Source organism: Palaemon carinicauda, chromosome 38 (assembly GCF_036898095.1).
Source record: "Palaemon carinicauda isolate YSFRI2023 chromosome 38, ASM3689809v2, whole genome shotgun sequence".
In the NCBI taxonomy this organism is placed as follows: Eukaryota; Metazoa; Arthropoda; class Malacostraca; order Decapoda; family Palaemonidae; genus Palaemon; species Palaemon carinicauda.
Genome location: NC_090762.1, coordinates 61,515,541 through 61,533,040, shown reverse-complemented (window position 1 = coordinate 61,533,040; position 17,500 = coordinate 61,515,541). Strand labels below are relative to the sequence as shown.

Here is a 17,500-nt window from a genome sequence, read left to right as displayed (position 1 = left end):
ATATACATCAACACGAATCCAGATAAGATGGATCGGCCCAACTCCATAACATCAAAGAAAACCACAGGTCCTTTGATGTGACACTCATATCCCCAACTATGTTCTCTCTCTCTCTCTCTCTCTCTCTCTCTCTCTCTCTCTCTCGTTTAAATATATATATATATATGTGTGTATATATATATATGTATATATGTATATATATATATATATATATATATAATATATATACAGTATATACAGTCCATAACTAGCTCATAGAGGCACTAGAAGAGTTGGAAGACCCAGACCTACATGGCTGAGGGCTATGGAGCGTGAAGTAGGAAATGATGAATGGCGAAATATTGATTTAAAAGCTCAAGATAGAGACGACTGGCGAAATCTAACTGAGGCCATTTGCGTCAATAGACGTGGGAGGAAATGATAATGATGATATATACTGTATATATATATATATATATATATAGGGGGTGTAAATGCGTACACCCATGAGTATACATAAGAATAATCATGCACATTTTCTCCAAGTTTATATAGGATATTTAGACTAATATATGTGTACGCTTAGGGACCTTAACACAATAGATGTTTGCCTTGGTCTTATCGTGGAATTTAAAGTTATGCCTAAATATAGTTATGAATTTCGATGTGGTTTATGAATGCACCTGTCTCTTAGTTTGTTCGTCTTTTTGCCTTCAAGATAAGTCAGAGATAATACTGGATTGCAATTATATTTTGTGCTTGTGTCTATGTAGTTTATTTTTAATTAAAACTGACATTGTGATGAAATAAAACATCTTATACTGTCTCGAGATATTGAACAAAATCCTAGACCACTGCGTATCAGACTGCTCTAATGTCGTCTATTGTATTGCAATATTCGTGAACTATATTGCAATATGAGACTTTACAGTTGCCTCTAAACAATATTGTATTCTATTATGTTCAGAAACCTTACTTTCTTAAAGGAGGCATTTGTGTGAGCTGTTCATTTTCGGTTTTAAGATACCACTAATTTTGAAACTGAATACGATTTCTTGGGGAAGCAACGGCCTCTGTGTATTTTGGCAGAGTATCCTGCTTCTCATAGGTACTGCTATGAATGTAAATGTCATGAAATTCTGGTCATAAAAGTTTGTGGCAGGGATACCAACTTTTATTTGTGTTCCATCTATCGGACTTTAGACTTGGATGATTCTATCTTTTATTTTCTTCTTGCCACTATGGCTAAGGTCCACTTAGACAGAAAGGCCTTTTTGTCTTTGTTGGTTATTTCAGTTTTACATACTAATTAGCATAGCTTAAGACCTTTAGACCCTGGCTACTAAATAAGGCTGTAAACAGACTATAAGTGACAATACAGGCTGGTAATTGCTTGGACCTGATATACACGGATAATAAGCTACATTGTTCTGATCATCTCTTGGTTTTGTTGGAAATTAAAACTAAGCAGCTTGTCTCTCATGTATCTTACACTTCTAATATATATATATATATATATATATATATATACCAGGCAAATAGAAATGTCATTTCCAGTGATCTTTTTCGTTTGAATTAATTTTAATTGTGTAAGGGAATTAGCCATTCTATTTCATAAGTTAAAATCTGGTCAACATAATCGAAAGGTGAATTACTTCTCGTGTGTTAAAATGCTGAATGAAGGACAAACTCTGGTTCAATGATGATTGTAGAAGCGCTTATTTGTAGTAACAGAGTGCTTATCAGCTTGGGAAAAGTAACAGATCAAATTTGACTTGGAATTACAATTCTCAACTAAGAGCTCTTTCAGAGTTTATACTTGAACTGAAAAAAGATACAAGTTGAACATAAAAGAACCCTTTTCTGGTACAACCCAGAAATATGAATTTTGGGGTACCCTCTAATATCAACTCTGGTGTAAACTTATCAGTTCCTCCTTTGCTTAAACTAAAGGGCTCTGTCACTCTCTGTCCTTAGGAAAAGGGAAAAGTCAACCTTTCTGGCAGATGTGTTTGACAGTAGGCAGAGTAATGAGAAACTCGATCTTCCTCATTCCTGTTTTCATGAAGTTAAGCATTTAGCTTTTTGGTCATGTGAAATAAAAACTCACATACTAGACCTTGATGCTTATGGAGGTAAAGACCCAAAAGGTATTTTTCCCTTTTTTTATAAAGACCGCTGATTTCTTAATCTCCTAAGTTATCTTATTTTCCGCAAGTTAGCAAGAAGAGGTTACTCCATTAGGTGAATGTGTTTGTGGATGCCCAAGCCCTGCTGAATACTGCACGATTTGTATAACTTTCAATTTGGCTTTTCTAAAGGCCTTGGAGCATTTGATGTCCTTCTTACAATTTCCAATACAGTACAAATATCACTTGATTGTGGTCGGGTAATTCGTATGATTGGCCATGGTTTTAGTCCTGTGTTTTCGAACTTAAACAGATAAGAGTAACCGGGACTTTCTTAGTTTTATTTGTTGAATTTATTTTTAAAGTAATACATAGTAGACAGTAGTTTTAATGGACATCATAGTTACTTTAAGAATGTAATATCTGGTGTTACACAGGATGGTGTATTGGACCTTTACTTTTCATACTTAAGCATGATATGTGTTTTGGTCTTGAAAACGAACTGATTTCATATGTAGATGATGCTACTCTCTCTTCATCTCTTGAATGTAGATCTTCTGGTTGCTAAATTCCTCAATGAAGATTTAACTAGAATTGGTGTATGGTGCAAATAATTGCAGGTGAAGTTTAATCCAGCCAAACACAAAGTATGATAGCTCATCCAGATGTCTTTAATGATAATATCTCTGTAACTGCATATACCCTATTTAGAATTCTAGGTGTGATTACTATCAGATAAGATCCAAGAAAGTAGACTGAGGTGGCATGGTCATATCATGAGAAGAGATGAACAGTATATTGGGAGGAGGGTGATGGAAATGGAGGTACAGGGAACGAGAAGGAGAGGGAGACCAAAGCGAAGCTGGATGGACTGTATCAAGGATGACCTTCGATCAAAAGGATTAACCGGTGATGAATTGTGGGACGGAGGTAGATGGAGAAAGCTGGTCAGAAACATCGACCCCACATAAAAGTGGGAAAAGATGCAGACAAAGAAGAAGAAGAAGACCGCTGTTTAGTTTGTTCTTTGTGCACGTTGCATAAGATATTTCATAATTCTGATTATCGTTTTCATTCATGTCCTCCAATACTGTACCTTTCAGTACGTAGCATGGTATGTAGTTAATATCATGTCTTACCCTGTCCATCACACCGCTCAGTATTACAGTGTGTTACAGAAGATTCATTGCAGCCGGGACCAAATTGTAGAATGATATTCCTAATGTAGGTAAATCAGTAGAGTTTCAGAAGACCATGTTTTATTTATACTTATTTATTTAACGTCGTTACTGGTCTTGATATATTTTATAATTCTCTATTTTCTCTCAGTTTATTCGTTACTTCTCTTTTCGTTCCGCTCTGGACTGCTTTCTCCTTTGAAGCCCCTGGGCTCGTATCAATTTGCTTTTCAAATTAATGATGTAGCTTTCATGGTAATAATAACGATAAATTAAAAAACCTACATGGTTTTATCTTGGGCCATAAAATAGGTTATAAATTTGAAATGTTAAAAGCCTTCAAAGCTGCTTTCTTGATTCATTATTAGTTAGTTGCTGATGGTAATGTGATGTGGCTTTTCCATCCCGTTCTGTCTGTCTGCATTTATTGCTGAGAGAATTTCGGTAGCTTTAAATATTTAAGAAGTTTTCTCAAATTTTCATTATATTCCTAATACCACTTAAGGCGAAATAAAAATGTTAATGTACAGTTAGAATCAAAAGAACGCAGACACTCGGGGGAAATCTTTCGTTAGATGTCTATTGTTCCCATGACAATACAGAAAAGGTGTTGCTCTTCTTACTTCTATTATGAAATGGGCGGAGCCTTCTCCAACCTTAGCGAATCAAAGACAGCAAAAGGGTGTTTGCTAGTGAAAGCATTAAAATTTTAAAATCGAGTTGCCATATTTCATTGTTTTATTATTTGACGTTTCGAATATCCACGGCAAATAATGAATACACACATATACACATACACACACACACATATATCATGAATCCGCAAAATCATGTAGAAATTATTGGAGTATCGCAGCTAAACAATTCCTTCCAGTAACAGCTACATTAAATTATTTCGACATTGGACTTATTCAAGTCACCGATGAAAGAAAAAGTACTTTCATTTATGGTTCGATGTAAAATAATAAAAACACCATACATGAGTTGTAATGGCCTAAATGACATTCAGAGAGAGAGAGAGAGAGAGAGAGAGAGAGAGAGAGAGAGAGAGAGAGAGAGAGAGAGATATTCGGCCTGAATACATCGTTTTTGATATATTTGTAGTACGTTGCTCAAAATTCGCCCGTAACATTTTGAGTTAGGTTGGTGACAAACAAATAGACAGAGGTCAAAACATGACGTCCTTGGCGGAGGTAATAATAATAATAATAATAATAATAATAATTGGACCAAAACGTAAATTTTGAAAGAGTTCTGGCGAGGTGAATATTGGCCCGCGCACTGAGCCCTTTTGTAATTTGGAATTGCAAAATATTTCTTTGGATTTATTGAATTAGTTCTTCTTACCTTCTAAATTCCTGGAATTTATCCATTTATCCAAACCTACCGAAATCTTGTAACCCTTCCAGAAACCACATTATTACTTCCATTCTTTCCTTTGTCTTTCAACAATTCCAACTCTTAGTGAGATGAAGATTCACTTCACGAACATCATGTCTCTAGAGAATGGAACTTGTAATGTTTCTCAAGATGATATTTAGTTTGGAATTGAGTTTTATTCAAGTGGGTGATATAAACTTGACGCTATCTTTTATAATTTATTATGGTGAGAGAGAGAGAGAGAGAGAGAGAGAGAGAGAGAGAGAGAGAGAGAGAGTCTGAGGGTGGTGAGAGCGAGAAGGGGTGAGAGTCAAATAAGAATGGGGGGCCAAGATGTTCATTCTATACCAGTTATGTAACAGATGAACTCTTTATGATTAGTTGGCAGCTTGACTCCGCGTTATCCATTTCAGTGTAAAAATTACAAACTTCATTTCTAAGCTGATATTATCTAGTTCCCGAGAATCTGTTGCGCTACGTCTTTATAGTGCGATTTGTGAAACGACAGGAAAAAAAAAAAGTCACGGTATTTATAAAGAACAAGACACCAAGGATTTCAATAGATGAAACAGAATTATATTTGAATAAGAACTAATTTTGGACTAGAGTTCGTAAACAAATGCACAAAAGCTATCAAGAATGTGGTACCAATGGGGCAAGGGCTGGGTGCGCTTCAAAGAACTTAATTTCAAGGTTGTACGCAAGGTTTTTCTCCCTTTTTAGCCAAGCCTTTTCTGTTCGTATTGTATCATTTCTTTTTTTACAGTACATGTGTTTATTTTCTTAGTTTTATTACCCTGGTTTTTGGAAAGCTTACTTCTTCTTCTTCTTCTTCTTTTTTCTACATCTTTTCCCACTTCTATGTGGGGTCGATGTTTCTGGTCAGTTTTCTCCATCTACCTCTGTTGACCATAGTTGTTTTGGCTAATTTTACATGGCCGGATGCCTTTCCAGCCGCCAACCCTGGACAATTTATACAGAGAGCTAGAGACGAACCAGGTGAAGGCAAATGACAGCCCACATAGAGGACATGACACCTAGATAGATTACCCTGGTTATTTCTGATCGCCTTTCTATTAATAGTGATTTTAAAGATATCGGTTTCTCTGGAATTTACCTTTCTATGGTTTGATATTGGGTGATATTAGCCTACTGATTTCTCTGATATACAGTATATGTCCAGAGGGAGACCAGAAGCAACGAGAATTTATTTCATGTTGGCTGTAGGATGAAAACAATATTTGAAAAATTTGGAAAACGGTCTCCCATCTAATACCGTTAAAAGAATTAAATTTTGAGAAATTTTTTTTTTTTCAAATATTTAGAGACCTGTTATTTCTAAGGAAGTTATTTTAAGCACTTCGGGTTGGTAGTACTTTGAAAATTGTTCCTATGTTTGTTCTTCAGAATCTGACTTTTATTGTGAACTGATGGAGAAAAACTTGACGCTTATTAAACTCCATTTACAATCTTCATATAAGTATCTGACACCATTGTTCAATTGACTCAGTGTGCATGGTGTTTAGAATATTTAGTAATCCTTTTAGGCCGGTTGCTAGGACTACCACCCCAGGATATTTTCTGCTAACTTTTTAATATACATTTCCTGATAACCTATGTCTTGGGCTATGTCACGAACATAGCGACCACTCTCAACTCGGGTCGTTCTCACATAGGGGACCAAAACCCCGTTTCACGCTACGCTCAACTCTGCCTCACATAAATCTACATTAAGCCTTATATGGGCGGTCAAACACATTTAGACTTTCAAGAAATTTTGCAGAGACTATTGCAATATATCAAGAAACATGTGTACAAAACAAACATTTCAATAATATAATATGTATCTTTAAAGTAATACAAAATGTACACAGACATCGAAAAAAATCTTGATATTAACATATTTTTCTTTGCAAACGAAGTCCTCTGAGGAAAAAATAACTAATCGGTAATTACATATTACATTATAAATATGTCTTTGTTATATACGCTTTTTTTTTTAACCAAAGTTTACGTTATATCGAAATAGATACCAAAACTTTTCTATCTGTTTCAAAGTGATAAATCCAAATAAGCAAGCGATCATTTTTTCTCCTGACAAATTCCAAACTTATTGTAAAAGATAAAGTGCCTTTCATTTTTTATAGAAAATTTAAAGGTATTTGTTTAAATGTAGTTCGAAGTTAAGATTAATTATTTTTCCTACTTATTTGTTCATTTGTTTATTTACTTGTTTATCTAGAAAGTTGCCGACGAGAGTGCTTTTGAATTAGTCGCCGCACATTGTTAAGCATAAAAAAATGCTTGTTAAATAGTGGTATTTGGTAAATACTATATATTTTGTAAAGCTGACAAGGTAAAGGACTCTGGTAATATACATAGCTTGCAGAAGTTCCACTCAGATGCGTATAAAACATTGAATAAAAGGAAATTTAACTAAATTATGAAGATTTACTATGCAAAATAAGAAGACTAGATCTTTTCGCAAGGGAGACTCAATTTCATGAGTGCCGACCTAAGCAGTTTTTATTGAGACGAATACCTCAGCAGTGTTACACCATCACAGAAACTGAGGAAACATCAGACAAGAAAAGATGTATAGAGAAAGCATTTTCGCATCTACGATTTTATAAAAAAATGCTATTCACAAAGATTGGGTTCTAAAACTGTGTCGTTTAGAAATGTTTATAATGAGATTCTATGCAACAATAACAATAATGAACAAGTTTGTGAAATAACTAGTCAATCTCAGGTTTAGGATTGGACACTGTTCTGACCTGAAAGAGAGCATCGACTTCTGATCACCCCCATATAAAGACACACTGATATTTTGTAAATCTTTGGAATCACTGAAAACAATTACTCTTTCTGCTTATGATTCGTGAGATGATGACTGGATCAAAGAAGTTTGTCTTGAGCTTTACATTAGATTACTCAATGCCTTCAAAGAAACCAAGACACTTCTATTGGCCCACCAAATCTAGTGACGTTCCTTATCCACTACAGGAAATTCCTGCTTACGTTCTACAATCTGTATTTACATTAATTTGTGGTAAGAGGGACCCATCGGATCGAGAATGAACATTAGTACCATCAGTTAGTCAAGATATTTGTAAAGCAGCAACAGGTGGACAGTGGAAGATGAAAACGCACATCTTACAATGTATGACACTCCGTCATCTCTTCAAATCTAAACAATTAACTACTTTCCCAAACAAACTAGGTAATTATAAGTCCTATACTTTTTCTCTTGAATTGGAAACTGTCCTGGCATATACATGGTTGAAAGTGTTTCAGTAATCAGTAATAGTGATGTGGTTAAGGATCAACCTGAAGGAAAAGTGTTTCATGGCGACTGAGAGACAACTTTAATCAGCTGGTGTCTGATGTTTATGGAACTGGATCAGTTTAAAGCACAGTTGGGAAGGGGGGAGCAGCACCCTGCCAGGGGAAAGGGGGAGCCCCGCCCTGCCAGCGGGAAGGGGGAGCCCCGCCCTGCCAGTGGGAAGGGGGGAGCCCTGCCCTGCCAGCAGGAAGGGGGAGCCCCGCCCTTCCAGCGGGAAGGGAGGAGCCCTGCCCTGCCATCAGGAAGAGGGGAGTTCCGCCCTTCCAGCGTGAAGGGGGAGCCCTGCCCTTCCAGCGGGTGAGGGGATCCCAGCCCTGCCCTTCCAGTGGGTGAAGGGAGCCCAGCCCTGCCAGTGGTAAGGGGGGGGGGCCGCCTTTCCAGCGGAAAGGGGGAGCCCTGCCCTGCCAGCAGGAAGGGGTTGAGCCCCGCCCTGCCAGCGGAAAGGGGGTGAGCCCTGCCCTGCTAGCGGGAAGTAGGGAGCCCAGCCCTGCCAGTGGGAATAGGGGAGCCCCGCACTGTCAGCGGGAAGGGGGTGAGCCCCGCCCTGCCAGTGGGAAGGAGAGCCCCGCCCTGCCAGCGGGAGGGGGGGAGCCCAGCCCTGGCAGCAGGTAGGGGGGGGGGAGCCCCACCCTGCCAGCAGGAAAGGGGAGCCCAGCCCTGCCAGCGGGAAGGAGGAGCCCGGCCCTACAAGTGGGAAGGGGGAGCCCACCCTGCCAGCGGGAAGGAGAGAGCCCTGCCCTGCCAGCGGGAAGGGGGAGCCCCGCCCTGCCAGCGGGAATGGGGGGAGCCCTGGCCTGCCAGCAGGAAGGGGGGAGCTCCACCCGACCAGCGGGAAGGGGGGAGCCCCGCCCAGCCATCGGGAAGGGGGAGTCTCTCCCTGCCAGTGGGAAGGGGGTAGGCCCTCTGGGCTAGCAGAAAGCGGGCAGCCCCTGCCTAGCCAACAATATAGAGTTCCTGTATCTAGCTTATTTTTAAAAAAACACGAAGGCCTTTTGGAAATCTCTAACATGCTCCAAATCCGAAATAGTTTTCAAAACTCCCCCAACTCCTTGTTTGACTCCAAGTTGTCTTTCGTCATCAATAGGAAAGTTGAATGCATTACTGTCCGAGCTCCAAAAGATTCTTTGTTTCTCTGTTAGGAGAAATATGGAATACTGGTGCATTCCCAAATCGGCTCCAAATTGTTATTCGTCTCAAGCAGAAATGTTAGAAAAGGTAAAATGATCATTTTGATTGTTTTATTGACCAACCCAAATTTGCCAGCTTTTATCACTGACTCACCATAAGGCTATTAAAAAGGAAACAAGTTTTAGGTAATTCAGAAAATGTTTTGGTGAAAGATAAGAGAATTGTTGAGTGTGTGACTGAAAAAAAAACCAAAATACCTCGTCATAAAGGGATCAACGACAAGTGGAATCAGAAAGGCAGTCATGAAAAGCAAAACAAGAATCTTGAAGACTAATAACGGATTTATTTGAAAGGATTCGGGCAGATAATACAGGAAGAAGAGGGAGACAGGAAGGAGAACAGGAGAGAAGAAATAACGAATCCGAAAAGGAGAACTAGTTATTATTTGTTGATCAGTTTACGATAGGGTGGATTTGAAAGGAGAAAGTAAAGTCCTTGATGTTGAAGATCCAAAAATAAAGATTGTGCAGAATAAGGCGAAAATTGCACAGAAGTAGAGAATATTGAAGAGCTAAAGAAAGCTAAAATTCTTCAATCGGCAGTAATTTTTTTTTCCTCTCTAAAAAAGGAAGGACTTCTAAGGATAGGCACTCCAATTGGACGTCTTCCTTATGGAAATCCCTAACAGGCTCCAAATCCGAAATAGTCTTCAAAATTATCCCAACTCGTTGTTCGACTTCAATTTGTCTTTCGTCATCAATAGGAAAGTTGAATGCTTTCCTGTCAGAGCTCCAAAAGATTCTTAGTCTCTCTGTTAGGAGGAATATGGAATATCGGTGCATTCCCAAATCGGTTTCAAATTGTCATTCGTCTTGAGCAGGAATGTTAGAAAAGGTAAAAATATTGTTTTAATCGTTTTATTTATCAACCCAAATTTGCAAGATTTTATCACCGACTTGCCTCTGAAGCCATTAAAAAAAAAGAACAAGATTTGGGTGATGCAGAAAATGCTTTGGTGAAATTAAGAGAATTATTGAGTCAGTGACTTTGGAAGAAAACCAAAATACATCATCAAAAAGGAATCAACGACAGGTGGAATCAATCAGGAAGGCAGTTATGAAAAGCTAAAAAAGAATCTTGAAGACTAATAATGGATTTATTTGAAAGAATTCGGACAGAAAATACAGGAAGGAGAACGGGAGAGAAGAAATAAAGAATCCGAAAAGGAGAACTAGTTATTTATTTGTTGATCACTTTACGACTGTCCGGATTTGAAATGAGAAAGTAAAGTCTATAATGTTGAAGATCCAAAAGTAAAGATTGTGCAGAATAAGGTTGAAACTACACAGTAGAAAATATTGAAGGATCAGAGAAAGCTAAAATTCTTCAATCTGAAGTAATTTTTTTCCTTTTAAAAGGAAGAACCTCTAAGGAGAGACACTCTAATTGGACGCCTTCCTATTAGCACGCTCTTATAAGAAAATAATTATCAATGATCGACAAAGAAACAGGGTTAGGATCGGAGATTTTGGGTTTACGGCGCCCCGGATTTGAGCTTCGGGCTCCAGCTTCGGTCGTCATTTTGTGTCAGCCTCATCATCATCTGTCTGTCGTCAGCCTTCGTGTCATCCAACACAAGTAACAGCTTTTAAAAGATACAACCAACGCTCCGTTCCCCTTACGGGCTGCCAACGCAAGGGCCCATGGTCCGCCTTGTATATAGGCGGGTCAATCTAAATCATCATCATCAGGAGAGGCAATTTGAGACATGAGACCTCGTACGGTCGTTATAAAAAGGATATTTTAATTGCAAAGGGATCAATGGTTCAATTGGGTTCCGTCGTCATGAAACGCCTTCAATATGTTCGTCAAAATAAATTCGACCAAGAAGCGCAATGGCAGGAGGAGAGGAACTGGTCAAACGAATACTCTGAGGAAAGTGTTTGTTGCCCTTCATCAGGACCCCTAAAAGATTGATACACAATCGGGACGTCAATACGAAAATAAATATGTGTGTGAGTGTGTGTTTGCTGGGTATTAATTTCTTACCTGTTACTATTTTGCTAATTTCTATGATAAATTAATTAATGGGGGAATAAAACATTTAAGGGGATTTTGTATAATTACTTTTTGATATAGCTGACCATAACAGACAGTAAGTAGAATATTGAGAAACTAGATCTTCCTCATTCCTGTTTTTTTGAGGCTAAACTAACTAGTTAAGCATTTTTAAGTCCTATGGAATTAAGGCACTCTTCATGAATGTCAAGTTATCAAAATATATATCCCTCTCTCTTCTCTTAAATCCCATGTGGAATTCTCCAGGTTGGGTCCTGCATCTGATATCGCCATTTTCTCCAGAGACTTCTATCCAATGCCATCTGTGCCAGCTGCTGAAATGTCTCGCCTCTATTTGCTTTCTTGAAGGTTTTCACCCATGAATCTCTTGGTCGTTCTCTTGGTCTATTTCCGGCCACTCGACCATGAAGCACTATCTTTGGCCATCTGTCTTGTTCCATCCTCTGTACATGCCCAAACCATCTCCTCTGAATATCTTCCAATCTAATCAGAATTGTGTCCTCGACACCAGACATTTCATTTCAGAGGCTAATAACTTTTTCTCTTCTCTCTTCTTCAGTATCCAGCATTCAGCACCGTTTATCACAGTGGGGATTACTATTGCTCTTAATAGTCTAAATTTCAACTTAATGGATATATTTCTATCTTTCCAGATTCTTCTTAGCCTTCCAAATGCTTTCTGGCCACTTGAGATTCGGTCTTGAATTGCTCTTTCCATCTTTCCGTCTGCTGTGAAAAACACTCCCAAATATTTAAACTCATTGACTTGTTCCACTTCTCCCTCTGATAGCTGTATTTCTAAGGCCTCTCTCTGGCGTCCAATTTTCATACCTTTGGTTTTCTCTCTATTTATCACTAATTCATACCTACTGCACTGCTCCTCCACCTTTCTCAACACTCTCTGAAGTTCCTCCTTAGTTTCTGCTAAAAGCACTATGTCATCTGCATATCTCATGTTAGATATTTTTGTCCCTCCTATATCTATGCCACCCTCATAATCTCCAAGTGCCATTCTCATTACCCATTCCAAGTATAGGTTGAAGAGGTGTGGTGATAGTGGGCAACCCTGTATAACCCCACCTGTGGTTATGAACTCTTCTGTCAAACACTTTCCTTTTCTTACTCTAGCCGATGTCCTTTCATAGAATCTCCTGATGGTTTCCAGTATTTTTGGTTCTAATCCCCATTCCTTCAAAATCCTAATCACTCCTTCCCTACATATGGAGTCAATATATATATATATATATATATATATATATATATATATATATATATATATGTATGTATATATATATATATATATATATATATATATATATATATTATAGTCACGAAAGGAGAACTGAGTTTTTGTTTTCATTTTTCCTTTCGTGGCTATAATACTTAATTATTTTATGCTCATCACGTGTTAGCTTTTGTGATTTCTACACATACACACACAAACACACACACTCGCACACACACACACACACATATATATATATATATATATATATATATATATATATATATATATATATATATATGATAAATTTTGCACATTTAGACGTGTTTTTCATATTTATATAAGCCATATATTATACTTCATTAATATTTGGATTCTCTCTTTACCTCTGGATCAGAGAACCAAGGGGGAATCAACTCAGAGATAATAGCTTTTGGTCGGCCGGGGAATCGAACCCAGGTCCGAGAAACTGGCATGAAAAATGGTATTACACACACACTCACACACACACGCACACGCACACACACACACACACACACACACACACACATATATATATATATATATATATATATATATATATATATATATATAATGTCTGTTGTAGAATTGGGTAATGTGTTTGAGCCTGCTGATTACCGGCCAATTTCCGTCACTGCCATATCTTTTTTTTTTCTTTTTTTTTTATGTGGTTGGCCTAGAAAGCAAGCTCCTTGCATTATGCAGATGGTGCTACTCTCCTGAATTTAGATCTCATTAACTACACACATAACAACTAATGTATCTGTTTGTGGTGTACTGTAGGACAAAGGCCTCAGACACATCATTTCATGTTTGGGGTTTTTTTTCTGGCTCGAAATAGTTAGATCATTATATTTTGTAGTCCCCCATATACCTTAAGTGCTCTGTAGAAAGATTTTCCCGTCTTTTTTTTTTTTCTCTTTTTTTAAATCAACCAAGATATTTTCGTTAACTGGAGTAGTGATAAAGGAATGAGGCATAAATTGTATAAAACAAATCTGAGTGACACCACTTATTCATGGAAGCATGCTTCACAATGCAAGTTTTTTTTATAGAGATTGTAATATCGAAGAGTAAGGGAAATGGAATACATTCCTCCAAATACCCTATCTCTGAATCCAGCTAATGAATATCTTGTCTTGGCTTTACGCAGATATCAAATAGTTCCAGGTTGGAATGGTCCAGTGAAGGTGTTTCATGCTGCCTCTCGAGAGAGATTTCTTTTCTGGAGGGATAGTGAGAAGCTAAGAACTAAAATTGACGGTCTAAAATGAGCACCGGAGGGGAAGAGCATTCATTTTGAAAATAATGAGAATATTTGATAAATATATGATTTAAAAATGAGAGAAAGGACCACGAATGTTAAAGAATGAAAGAAAGGACCACAAATGAAAAAAGAATAAAATAGGGGAACAAAAATGTTAAGGAATAAATACCTAACAATGCATGTCAGGGGATAGAGGAAGAAGCTCAGAAAATAAAATCTGAAGAATGAGAGAAAATATTTAGGAATCCAAGGGTATTGCTCCTCAGCTGTGTTTACTATTTGGTTTTTCCCTTTCCCGCTTACTGCATCAGCTGTAGAAATTATGGTTCAACTACTATCTTGATAGGCGGAGGAACTAGTATGGATGGCTATTGCTCGAACACTCCGAACTAGAGCTTCACGGACAGTGATGTGTATTTAGCTCGTTAAGCGCCCATATACTTAGAGAAATTCACCCGGTCCAGAGCCCACGTAGCTGTGCTAATTCGGGCACTTGATCACTGTAAATAGGGACTTTATCATACAGAGTTAAGCTTATTTGAATCAAGACTGAGAGAACGTTGTGCATGAAATTGATAAGAAGACAGTTTGATCTCCAGGCAATGTAATTTCTCAAGATAAAGCTACTAGCAATTATATAATCATTGATAACTTGCAGTCAGGGTATTAACATGGGGAATAATTTTTTGCTTATGCCATCTGCAAATGTATTTTTTCGACATTTTATAGAATACATTTTGGGAAAATAGGTATATCATAGTTTCATGGCAAAATATTTCGGAAAATTACGTCGTTCTGAGACTAAAAAGCTTGTATTTTTTATATGATTTGTCAATAAAACAAATTTCTGATAGATTTTGCTAGAATGTAATAGCGTCCTCATTTACCTCCACTTATTTTCGGTACGAAGAAATTAATTCTTATTGTATTCAAGGTGTTATGAAGTCATCAGTATATATTGTATCCGTCACTGATTATCTATTATGCAATGGTGATACTTAAATTTCGTTACTTATCAAACTTCCAACAACAACTACTACTTAGTTCTACTGCTGCTATCTTTTACAAATGAACCAGTAATGAATACGGTTGAAGATATTTGCTAGAATACTAACGGTTATCAAATAATATTTAGACAATGATACAATATCTTACAGGCTGTATCAAGAATACTCACTTAACTTCTCTCCACACCTCCCTAAAACAGATATGACTTCCTTATTTTCTCAGTGTCGAACTGGCTGGGGCAAGGGGTTGTGAAGAGGAGACTCCCCCCCCCCCACCGACCCTTCCCTGCAGTGTCCACTTGGTCCCACCTACAAAAAAATAGTAATTGTGTGTGTGTATATATATATATATATATATATATATATATATATATATATATATATATATATATATATATATATATATGTAATGTGTGTGTGTTTTGTATTTGCGGTTGATAGTTGAGACGGCAAATGATAATGAAGAATTGAAATATGGCAACTCGATTTGTAACTTTTGTATACTCTTGTTAACAAAGACAGCCCTTTACTGTCTTTGGTTCGCTAAGGATGGAGAAGGCTCCGCCCATTTCGTAGAAGTAGTAAGAAGAGAAACCCTTTGTCTGTTTAGTCATGGGAACAATAGAGACATCTAACGAAAGATTTCCCCCGAGTGTCGGCGTTCTTTTGATTCTAACTGTACATGATAAGATAAGGTGCTGTGACTAAAGAAAGGATACCCAGGTCATTGAAAAAAAAAAATTAAAAAAGAGTAAGGTAAAATGATAGATATGCATTCTTCCTTGGCTCATATCCCCCTTCCTTCCACGCAAAATTTCATTGAAATTGATTCATAAACCAGACAGACTGTTATCTGTGTATACATAACGTAACCTCCGTCCAACTTCTTTGACAGACAGACAGACCAGAGTGAATACATAAGCTATGTCCAAGTACGTTGACAGCTATAATAGTCCTTGGGACCTTTATCAATGGCTGCATCCTTAATGACCCATCTCGTCTTCGGAGGTCTTAAAGAGTGTTGCGAAGATCTTCATTTTTATTTCGTGTTTAGGACCTTTTTCTTCCTTAAATTAAGTCCTCCCCATTTTTTCTTTTGTAAAGCTGACTTTCATATGCTGATTCTCTCGCCCATTTCTATGTGTGTGTGATTATGTGTGTGCATATATATATATATATATATATATATATATATATATAAATATAAAAATATGTATATATATATATATATATATATGTAATTTTTTTCCCAAAGGGCATATTTCATAGTTTCTGGGAAGGTCTGTTAGCCATAATATTGACGAAATTTATGTTAAAATGTATTATCAAATGCTACATCATTGATTAATGTTATTATTGGGTTAATTTTTTCATAACTTGATGTACACAAACGATATATAGAAAAGATGAAGCATTTATATCTTCCACTAAGATTAACGTTTCGTCTCTCATAAAGTACATCTTTAAATAGCAACAAAGCTTAAAGGCCCAAAGTACTTGAATAATATTCTAAACTATATTTAGTTATTCCTTTGTTTCAAATGAAATTATTTGTTTCTGACCTACGGTCTTTTGTAAATATCAGTTTTAATAAGGAATGGGGGTTCAACCTACACGTAACCCTTTTTCACCCTTCTTGAAGAATAGCTATCGAAACTTTGGCACTAGTTTTTTATTGGTGATTTATTTATTATGTGCGCGCGCAAACACACACCCACACACACACAGTACTGTATATTTCAAAGTATACTCTGTCATCCTACTGACAACCTGTGTCTTTTGTCTAGGCTCAAAGCCTGAAGAAAGTTCATCTGATAATTAGAGCGCTAGAAAGAAATGAATGACATATTCTATTTTAATGTTGTGACTTTTCTTAATATATTTTATTTTAATTGTTCATTACTTCTCTTGTATATTCATTTCCTTGTTTCCTTTCCTCGCTGGGCTATTTTCCCTGTTGGATTATCTTGCTTTTCCAACTAGGGTTGTAGCTTAGCTAATGATAATAATAAAATAGGTCTTACACTCTATGGAAAAGTTTTAAAAACAATTAAAGAGGGCTGAGGAATATTTCATTCTGAATCGTATCTTTTCATCATTTGGGAACTCTTCCAAAGGTATAAACTAGACTTAGAAGCTTCAGAGGGCAAAACAGGTTGTGTTTGTCTTAGAAAATTAGATAGTACCCTAGGATTTTCATTGAATAGTAATGCACCTTTGTGGTTCTACTTGGGTACATCAAAGCTCAGTGAGGAGGGATTAAGTCATAAATAAAACCATAGAAAAGACTTAATTTCTTTACATCAAAGAGTCGTGAAAAGGACGTCTTAAGGGCTTCGTAGAAGTTTAGAAGCAACCGGTGATTGTATGGGTTACTTATCCTAAAGGAATATTGATGGGGCTTTAGTGAGTAAGGAAACATTGAATGGCACCTAAAAGGTCCTAAGTAGTGCCTAGAACAGCGCTCTTTATTAGGTATGCTACATGTACCATTATGTCCCAAATGCTTATTCAGTTGTTCCTTTCGATCTTTATATCTGGCTGTCCAACTTCTCTAAGATTACCTCTCTCCAGCTTTCACTTTGAATTTAAGAGCAAATGTTTTCGAGCGAGCTCTCTTTTTAAGTCAAAGGATATTTCATTGGTCTAGTGTAACTACCTTAAGATTAGCAACTTCAACATACAGTACCATTCATACACACAATCATCACTTGTAAGGCTGGTGGAACTGTAAATAAATACCAGCATTTAAAGGTTTAGA

General features: G+C 37.1%; 1 protein-coding gene across 1 annotated transcript in view; it reads left to right on the top strand.

The window, feature by feature from the left end:
* Positions 1-17,500, top strand: part of LOC137630670 (carboxypeptidase D-like) — a 318,374-nt gene that overhangs the window by 90,034 nt on the left and 210,840 nt on the right.